The sequence below is a fragment of the Callithrix jacchus genome, chromosome 2, assembly GCF_049354715.1.
Source record: "Callithrix jacchus isolate 240 chromosome 2, calJac240_pri, whole genome shotgun sequence".
Classification (NCBI taxonomy): domain Eukaryota; kingdom Metazoa; phylum Chordata; class Mammalia; order Primates; family Cebidae; genus Callithrix; species Callithrix jacchus.
Genome location: NC_133503.1, coordinates 43,449,328 through 43,460,572, shown reverse-complemented (window position 1 = coordinate 43,460,572; position 11,245 = coordinate 43,449,328).

Here is an 11,245-nt window from a genome sequence, read left to right as displayed (position 1 = left end):
ATACTAAGTTTTTTTTACCCATCTCTTCAGTGTAATTAAATTTGTTGACATATAACTGCACATAATCATCCCTTTTCATTTTTTCCTACCTCTGAAGCATCAGCTGTAATGCTCCTTGTTTCATTTCTAATTATCTTTAGTTGCCTCTTCTCTATTTTATCGTAGTCTAGCAAAGGGTTGGCCAATTTTATTTATCTGTTTAAGAAGCTAACTCTTAGCTTTGTTGATTTTTAAAACGGTTTTTCTGCTTTTTAATTTATTTCTGCCCACTAGAGACAGTCCTTCTTTCTTTTGATCATCACTAACACACAATATCTTTTTCCTTCCCTTCACCTTTCAGCCTATGTGTGTCATTCACCTAAATTGATTTTCTTATATAAGTGAAATTAGACATCGTTTTTAATTTATTCAGCCACTTTATATCTTTTCATTGACAGTTCAATACATTTACTTTTAAAGTAATTATTGAGAGGAAAAGGTTTATGACTGCCATTTTGTTCACTGTTTTATATTGATTCTGTAGTTCTTTTGTACCTCTGTTTTTTCCTGCTGTCTTCCTCTCTGTTACGTCGCATTTTTTGATTTTGTGCTTATAGGCTTTGTTTCCTTTATGTTTTTGGGAATAACTTCTATTGGTATTTTTTGTGGTTCCCATGGCACTTACATAAATATAGTTATAATAGTCAATTTTTTTTTTTTTTTTTTGAGACGGAGTTTCACTCTTGTTACCCAGACTGGAGTGCAATGGTGCAATCTCGGCTCACCGCAACCTCCGCCTCCTGCGTTCAGGCAATTCTCCTGCCTCAGCCTCCTGAGTAGCTGGGGTTACAGGCACGCACCACCATGCCCAGCTAATTTTTTGTATCTTAGTAGAGACGGGGTTTCATCATGTTGGCCAGGATGGTCTCGATCTCTTGACCTCGTGAGCCACCGTGCCCGGCCCTATAATAGTCTATTTTATGCTGATAACAAGTTAACTTGACTCTTATTAAGGAACTCTACACCTTTACCTCCCCCTTCTACATTATAATGCTAATGATGTCACAAATATATATGTTTAGATTGTGTATTTAATTTAATTATAGTTATTTTTTAATACTTTTGTCTTTTAACTTTTATGCTATAATTAAAATAGACTTATCCAACTTCATTAGTGTAATATAGTGTTATGTTTTTGTCTATATATTTACCTTAACCAATGAGTTTCATACTTTCTTAAATTCTTATATTCCTATTTAGCATTTCCTGTAAGAAAGGTCCAATAGTGACTAACTCCTTTGGCTTCTGTTTGCCGGAAAAAGTCTTTATCTTTTCTTCATTTTCGAAGGGCAATCTTGGCAGGTATAGCATTCTCGTTGACAGTTTGGCAGGTACCCCACCCCCACACCTGCCATAGCACTTTACATACATTATCTTCCTCCCTTCTGGCCTGTAAGGCTTATACTGATAAATATGCTGATAGTGTTAAGAAGATTCCCATGTAATAACAAGTCACTTTTCTCCTGCTGCTTTCACTTTCACTTTCAACAATTCATTTCGACAGTTCTCTTTCACTTTCGACAATTTCATTATAATATGCCTTAGTGTAGCTTTCTTGGGATATATCGTATTTAGTGTCCTTTGGGGTTCTTAAATCTGGATGTCTATTTCTTTTTTCAGGTTAGGGAAGTTATGAGCAGTTTTTCTTTCGATCAGCTTGTCTGCCCTTTTTATCTGTCATCTCCATATTTGACTTTTATAATGAATATTTTTTCCTATTAATTACATTCCCTATTTTCCTAAGGCTATCCTTTTCATTCCTTTTATTTTTAGCTCCTCTGATTGGATGGTTTCTAATGACCTGTCTTCAAGTTCACTGATTCTTTCTTCTGCTTGATCCAATCTATTGTCAAAATGCTCTACTTAATTTTTCAGTTAAGTTATGGTACTCTTTAGCTCTATAATTATTGTTTGGTACTTTTAATATTTTCTATCACTTTGTTAAAATTTTCACTTTCTTTATTCATTGCTCGCCTAAACTTATTGTGCATTTTTATGAACATTATTTTGACTTCTCTGTTGGATGCATCAAATATACCCATTTCATTAGGATTTGTTTCTGAAGATTTGTTCTATTATTTTATTTGGAACATATCTTCATGTTTCTTTATATTCTTTGACTCTCTATGTTGGTTTCTGTGTATTAAATGAAACATCCATTTCTTCCAACTTTCACATGTTTTTCTTATGTAGGAAATGATGGTTGCCAATCAGCCTCATAAGAGATTCTGGTGCCTTTCAAACCTTTGGGCTTGTCCAGCTACCATTTTTATTCCTAGTGGCCTCTAAGAAACTAGAGTATGCCAAGTCCTGTCAGTCCCCTGAAACAGAAGAGATAGGATCTAGTCATTTTATTAACCACTGGAAGAGTTCAGGTACTAGATATGTGATTCAATTTTTCTCTCTTCAGGGAGAAGCTGGAAGCTGGAGCATATCACCCACTATCTCTTAACTGAGCCAAGAGGTAAGCTATGGCAAATGCTTGTACAATCATTCACACTTTTTGCTCTTTTAAACTGTTGCTTTGTTCTCTGTCACCCTCAAGGGGTCTGGAGAATGCTGGGCCTTATTAACTTTCAGGTACAAATGGGTTAGAGCTCAGTTCCTCAGGTAGCAAGCACGAAAATCGTGGAGCTAGAGGGGTAGTCAAACTCCTTCTGTGAAAATGCTGTAGAAATGATTTTTTCACTGAAAGGAGACAGGAGGAGGAGCAATGGAAAGTACCCAGATGGCCATAAACTCACAGGGAACTAGTGACTGCTTTCTCCATGAGCTCCAAGAAACAGGCAAGTTAGAAGCCAGATTTTCAGGTAGCAGATGGAAAAGTCAAGGCTCCAGATGTGTGGTCTAATGCCTCCCAGCTGGGAGCTGAGTTTTATAACTGGAATAAGCCAGAGAGAATAGTTGCAGAAAGCACCTATAGGGTCATTTAAAATGCCACTTTGGTTTCTACAGACCCTGAGGGATTAGTAAATCCCAGGCCCTATCAGCTGTGGAGATTTAGTAGACAGATCTTCAGGCAGCACAGCTGGAAAAGTCAAGGAACTATTTGTTGTTGAATGAATAAAGATGAAAGGCTTTTTTTTTTCCAATGGAGAGCCTTGGAAAGTGCCCACATGTCCATTCGAGTTCTCAGAAAACTAGTGACTGCTTGCCTCTTTAGCTTCCAGATGTGGACCAGTTAAGCATCAGACTCCCAGGCAGCATCTGAAAAAGTTGAGAGGTTAGACATGCAATGTAACACTCAGGGAGAAGCTGGAAGCTTGGGTTTATTGCCTTCTGACTGCACTGAGCAAGAAAGAACAGGCCTGTTAAATGCACCTGTGCCTGCTTAAAACCACCTTTTTTTCCCCCTCCGTGCTCGCAGAATACTACTTCACCTGGTCTCTGTCAGCTTCTACAGATAAGCAAGTTAAGAGTCAGTCTATTGGGTAGCAGCTGTCAAAGTTGGGACACTAGATGTGTTGTCCAAACCATTTGCTCCTCAGGAAAAAATTGAGGAGGGTTCTCTCCCAATTGCAGGGTGCTGTGTCAGAAACAGAGATTATGGCAAAAGTATGTCTCAGCTTTCTTATCCATTTTTTATTGCATTTTAGGTTTGGGGGTACATGTGCAGAACATGCAAGATAGTTACATAGGTACACACGTGGCAGTGTGTTTTGCTGCCTTCCTCCCTTCACCCACATTTGGCATTTCTCCCCATTCTTATCCATTTTTAAATGGGAATTTCTTCAGTCATTTGATACACAGGAGTCTCTTAACTAGTTTCTGAATTTTTTCTCAGCAGGAATTGATCTGTGCATAGCTGTTCATTTGGTCCATCTGTGGGTGGAGAGAAAGTTCTAAGCCTCCTCTTCTGTCATCTTGCTGACGTCTCCAATTCTCTGATAGTTGTAAGGAGGTAAATGGTTTGAAATTCATGAGGAAGTTCTCAGGTAAACAACTGATTTAGTAGCAAGACATGGTTTATCTGGTTCAAAAAGATGCTAGAGAAACCACTGATTTCTCCTTATTGTGACACTATGTATTTATTCTAAGTATAATAGATTGACATTATAAATGATCCAGGCTTGCAATTGGAGTAGTCCCTGCTCTTTTCAGATGGCTCCATCCTCCCACTGTGTTCAACATAAAAATCAGAAAATCGATTTTGCTTTTGTGAATTTTATTTTTTGTTATAATTGTCCCTACTTTCTTCTAGTTCGATAAATAAATAAAATACTTATTATTATTAAAATAAGTATTATATTTTAATGCTTATTCATAATTTGTATTTGTTAATAAATACTAACATGACCACACAATTCAGTTGACGCAATTCAGTTTTCTGTTGGTTTTTAGAAATGGCCTCCACTCTGTCATCCGTGCTGGAGTGCAGTAGAGCAATCATAGTTCACTGCCTCCTCCAACTCCTTGGCTCAAGTAATCCTCACACCTCAGTCTCCTTAGTAGTAAGACTACAGGCATGTGTTAGTATACCTAGCTAATTTTTTAATATTAATTTTTGGAGGCATGGTCTTGCCATGTTGCCTTGTCTGGTGTTGAACTTCTGACCTCAAGTGATCCTTCTACTTCAACCTCCCAAATAAGACATAATTCAGTTTTAATCCACGTGTACTAGTTAGACATCAGACTCTCAGGCAGCATATTTTCACACGAAGGTAGGGGTTGTGTGTGTGTGTGTGCCTGTGTGTGTATTGAAAGTTTAATACACAAAATAACAAAAGAGAAATAACAAAAAGAGAATAACAAAAAATAACAAAAGAGAAATTAAGAGTCATATTGAAATATGTTCCTTCCTTAATCTTTTTTTATTGTTTCTGTAATGCCAAAAGTAAAAATAAAGGTAAAATAGTTTATTTAATCAATCTGGCTTATAAACATCCTTTTGTTTCTTTTTTCTTTTATTACTCTGGAGTTGTGGAGACAGAGTTTCTATGTTGGTGAGAAGCAGAATGGTATATTGCCTTATGAAACAGATAGGAAATAATGTTTTAAATAAATAACGTGAGAATCTTGAGTAGCACACTTTTATGCTAGAGATTTCCGTAATTACAGCATCTGTTTCTGGAAGATGAGAAGGAACTTCTTGTCAACTTTGCTGCATATCACATCACAAATAATCTTGATTTTATCCCTTTCCTATGAGAGCACTTCTAGTTCACTGAATTGAAGAGAAAGAACAAACACTTTATTGATCAATCAGAACTTTTTCTTACTGCCAGAGCCAAAGGGTGTGATGGCTTTGTGGTTGGCAAAGAATTTTTGATTCACAGAAACATGCATATTGGTGTGTACATTACTGGAAACTTTGTTTTCTTTTCTACTACCTTCACTTTTCTGTTAGCTTTCAGTAGTTAAAAATGACAATAAAAATAAATGAGATCCTAAATACTATACAACTGTTAATTCATTTAGTCTTCACAAAAACACTGTGACACAAGTAGAATTATTAACCTTATTTTAAAGATGAGGATAATGAGTCAATGATGTGTTAAATAACTTGTTAGTGAGAGCCAGCTAAGGAGTGGCAGGACCGTGATTCAAATATTGGCTGTCTGGCTCCAGAGACTGCATATTTTAAATATCATGGTCAAGAAAGACCATATTGAGAAGCTGGAATTTGAACAAAGACTTAAACTACGTGAAAAGTGAGGCATGTAGGTATCTGAGGATACTACATTCTCCAGGCAGCAGAATAGCAAATACAAGTACCCTGAGGCACGAGCATCCCCACGTGAGAGAAAATGGAGTAAGGGATGAGTCCAAGGATTTTTGCTGAATACCTGGAAGAGTGTAGTTGCTATTATAGAAAATGGGGAAGATTTGGGTGATATAGGTGTAATGGGAAAGCCAAAAGTTCATTTTAAAACAGGTTAAGTTTGAGAAATCTATTATTCAAGAAATGTCAAGTAGGCAGTCCAATACAGTCTGCGTTTTAGAGGACAGAAAGAATATGGGCTTGGCATTAAATAAAGTGAATGAGGATGGACAAGCAGCCCAGGAACTGTCTGCTCAACATTTATAGTCAGAAGATAAGGAGTTAGTGGCAAAGAAACTGAGATGGAGCAGCAAGTGAGACAGAAGAAAACACATGATTGTGGGGTCCTGGATTCCAAGCAAAGGGCTCTCAATAAGGAGAAGGTGAGCAGATTTCTCAAATGTTGCCTGTAAGGTAAGGTAAGGTAAGGTAAGGTAAGGTAAGGTAAGGTAAGGTAAGGTAAGGACTTAGGATTGAGCATTGATTATAGCATTATGGACAACATCAGTGACCCTGAAGAGATTATTATTATAGTGATTGAAGCAATAATTTAATTATGAATAATTGAGAATTTTTCCCAAATCATACATCTAAGATTTGTTAAAGAACAAATCATTTTCTTTATCCTTATTAATCACATCTAACAGATCTGTGGAAATGTTTTAAAATGATGAAAAAATTCTAAATAAAATATATAACTTGGTAAAAAATGTTAAAGGACAGGGATGAATGTGCAAAATAATGTTCAGGAAAGAGATTTAAAAGAGAAACATCTTGAAAGGATGGGGTGGATAGACAAATATGATTGAGTTATATGCTCATATTTGGAAGTGCCAGAGCATCAGTTAAACCTAACTTAGGGAAAATAAATGCAGGAGGGGGCAGGATTTATTGGCTAACGTAATTGAAAAATTCAGGCAAAGCTGAGTCAAGGTGCTCCATGCCATTGTCTGAATTCAGTGAGGTTCCATTTTCCAGCTCTGCTGTCCTCCGTTTTAGTTCTGATTTCATGCAATCTCCCTAGTCATGTTGGTCACCAGTGGCTCCAGGCTTACCTCTCCCTGTCTAGCAATCCCTCTGGAAGGAGCTTTTCTTTTTTTCAATAGTTTCTGTAAATTTCATGTATTGATTCTAATTAGTTTGGCATGTGCTATACAGAAGTTAATAACTATTTGCTGTGTCCATGGAAATGGATTAGCTAGATTTAGATTTTTATCTCTACTTATTGGAAGTGGTATAATTAGGCCAGCTATTTCCAAACCATAAGGATTAACAAGTAGAGAATTATCCTTAGGAAATTAAGGTTCTAATACTATATAAATGGGGAAATAGATGTTGGGTATATTTTTAAAAAGACGTTCATTATATGAAAAAAGGAAGAAGATTTAGAAAAAGAGAATGGAGACAAGAGGTTATGTAGAAATTACTGCATACTTTAATTATATTTGTTGACAATTTCTCATTAATGACAACCCCAAGAGGTAAGTGCTTATGTTGGATAAAGCTGAGAAAAGGGAAATGATCTCTAATATTTACTTCAGAGAAAATTTGCCCACAGGACTAAATTATAATCTAATCTTTCAAGCTTTAGGATATTTATATTAATAATTATACACTGAGAAAAATATGTATGGTTCATTTATGTAGCATTATAATCAACTGTCATGAAAACAGCTCTAAGCAAATAACTTTAACAGAAAGATGTAGTCATATGATTTGAAATGAGTCTAGAGGCTCTCCAGCTCAATTTCCCTGGCAACTGAACCTCTTAGCTTCTGAGGATAAACAAGTGATAAAGGTGTGTTGGGGGCAATAGAAGAGTTCTGTCTAGGTTCAGGCAGGCAGAGGCAATTGCATTTTATACTGTTTTTCAGTCTTCTCAATTTAGCCTCTCCGCTCTTCACTTCCTTTGGAATTACACAGCATCTCCAAATCCTAAACCTTTCTGTTTATGTGACAAACCCTGGCTTGTTTCCCATTGGCTGCTGCACTTTAGGCAGGTGGAGTTCAGTTTCTTCTGCTCTGCCAGTTTGTTGCTATTCTTCCATCCATTTCCTTCCTTTAAATGCTGTTGACACCTTTCATCCCAAGTCCTCTTGTCTGTCACTCTTTCTTTTTCTTTGAAGACTCGCATCTTTATTTTCTTCATTGTCATTTTTTTCTTCTACTGGATTTTTTGAGAGATAACAGCCATTAACATATATGTTCAATCTACCTCATTTTACCAGAGGCTCTTGCATCCATGTCTACATCATCCCTTTACATGCTTAATAATTAGTAATATTAAGCATGCTGTTATAATTAATAATAATAAGCATGCTATTATAATCTTCATTAGTAGTCCAAAGCCCCACCTCTCAATCTCAATAAATCTTCCCACCCCTAAGGTGTGCATATTGCAGCCTCTAAACCTTAACAACATCCATAAATTCCAGCAAAGCCAACATCCATAATTACCAACCTATCACCCTGTTTATAGGTTGGTCCCAACTTTGAAGTATCAATGGGTCAAGCAGAATTTGCACTCTGATAACACTATAGTTAAGATGGTAAAACATATATATATGGTGAAGTTTAGATTCAATGTTTTTAGCTGTGGTCACCTATATTTCCAAGCACATGAATAATGTGATTCATACAAAGTTAATTTTTTATTCTATCTGGAATTTTCTAATCTGCTATTGTAAACCTGTAATTGCCACATCTGTGTAAAGTATACATAAGACACAATGGAAGATCAGAAAGATTGGTATAAAGTGGTCTCCAATGAAAATGCCATGCATCTCTTCATGAGACTTTAATAACGAAGAAAGAATATACATTTGGGATGGAATGATACTGAATCATAACACCAGGAAAAAGAAAACTTGAAGCAGACCATTTCTTTTAGCTGTCAGTGGATTTTTGGTGGTTGCTATGCTTTGTTTTATAGCTTTCTTTGGCTCTATAAAGTATCTTGACATATTGCCTGAGACCTCTGTCTTGCTATCTATTCCATTTTTTTTTAAGTAAGTGAGATGCCATTTTAAAAGGCACTGAGGCATCGCTGTTAAATTACACCCACTGTATGTGCAGACAGCCATGTAGTGAGATCACTCCTACTTACTTGTTTGGCTTTAATTTATTTCTAGTTTAGGAGAGCAGTGGTGATCACCATGATATCATAAACTTGATACTTAGATAGATTCAATACATGGAAAATCTTCCTAACAGTGTCTAATTATTACTTAATATTTTGCAGGTCAACAATTTTATTGGGAATTCAGGTATTCTACTCAAATAAAAAATAAGTAATAACTTGGAACATAAGTTAATAACCTGGCATATTGATTAGCATATAGTTGCTCAATAACTGTCAATTACTCTATTTCATTGAACATGTATTGCCAGTTCCTACATTAAAACCTCTATTTTAGCTGTTCCACTGTCCTAAATGCCCTTATTCCAGATATTAGAATAAACAACTCTTATCTTTCTAATGTCAGTTTAAATATGCCTTTCTCAGAGAAATCTCTACTGATCACTGCCTCCAGAGTCAACCTGTTTCAAAACACCCATTTTATTTTCTGTATTCACCAGGGCTTGATATTTTCTGGATTATTAGTTCACCTATTTTATATAAAGATATAATTCTCTTTTGTCATTTGTTTTATTCCCAGTGCCTAGAACAATTTCTGGAATATGTAGGTTGTGCCTGTCTTCGTATTTCACAGAGAAGGGGACCTTACCTGGTTTGAGAATAGTGGTAGCTTTAACGCCTTGTACATGATATGTCCGTTGTATGTGCTAAATTAATTAATTGATGATTTTCCTTTAGCAGTTTAAGGCCTAATTGTATTAGAGTTTTAAAGGTAAAATACTTGGGAGACCAAGGCAGGCAAATTGCTTGAGCCAAGGCCAGCCTCGGCATTATGGTGAAACCAAATCTCTACTAAAAACAAACAAACACAAATACAGAAAAATCAGCTGGGTATTGTGGCACGTGCTGGTAGTCCCAACTACTCAGGAGGCTGAGGTGGGAGGATTCCCTGAGGCCAGGAAGTCAAGGCTGTAGATCCACCAGTGGACTCCAGCCTGGGTGAAGAGTGAGACCCTGTCCCAAAAAATAAATGAACAAATAAAACAAAATACCTCATTCTTGAGATTTGCCCAAAACAAATGAAAACTTACATTCACGCGTGCGCACACACACACACACACACTAAATGTTTTTAGAGGCTTTATTTGTAAAGTGCTGAACACTAGGAAAAAACATAAATTAACTCTGGTATTCATTCAACAGCATACTTCTCAGCAATGAAAAGGAAGAAACTACCAAGCACATAAAGATCTGGATGAATTTTAAATGAATAATTCTATGGGAAAGAAGACAGACTCAAAAGGCTACCTACTCTGTGGTTCTGGAAAAGACGATACTATAAGAACAGAAATTAGATCAGTGGTTGCTAGGCCATGAGGATAGAGTGAAGTTTACAACCAAGGACAGCATGAGAAAATTTTGGGGAGTGAGGGATCTGTTCTGTATCATGAAGGTAGTGGTGGTTACGTGCCTGCATGTGCTTGTCCAAACTAATAGAACTCTACTCAAAAAAGAGTGAATACTACCTTACATAAATTATATCTCAATATTTAAAAAGTAAATGGACACAACATTATAACTTACTATAGTTCAAAACCACTAGGCTGTGATATAGCTGCCCAGCCATTCTGCTCTTTCAGCTTTGCCTTGCCTGTCCAATCTCTTCTCAAGCACCAGGCAGTGTGACACAAAGAAAACATTTTACTCCTTTAGCATCTTTCCATTTCGGTTCTCAAAATGGCCTAAAAGGCCCTCCCTGATCTGCTGTCCCACTGTTTGCTGATCTCATCTCAATCACTCTTTCCTTTTGCCCTCTGCACCAGCCAGAATAGCCCCTTTGCTGATCTTCCAAGACACCAACTCCAGGAGGACTTTGCAGTTGCTGTTCTTTGCTGGACTGCTCACTTCCTGAATATCAACATGACCTGTTCCTTCACACCCTTCACCTCTATTTGCAAATATCATCTTATCACAGATATTTTCCAGGACTATCCTATACAAATAATACCTTCTTCCTCACATTCCATTTATTTTTGTCTACAGAAAAATGTATTTAGTTTTTTAAAATCTGTGTTCCCTCATTAGAATAAGCTTTATAAAATTTGAAAAAATTTTTATTTATTACCATTTACCATTTATCTATAGTTCAGAACAGTCCTGGCACCTACTAAGTGATATGTCTTTGTATCACTATTCATTTATCCAACTATGTATCTGTCAAATTTATAAACATATGTTTATTTATTCTTGTATAATGAACTAGGTCACTACTGTAAATGTTTTGACAGAGACTGAGTAGATGCTAATAACGACTACTTTTTCTTCCTGAGCACATAGCTAATTTTCATTTCCAGTCTGCCTTGCAT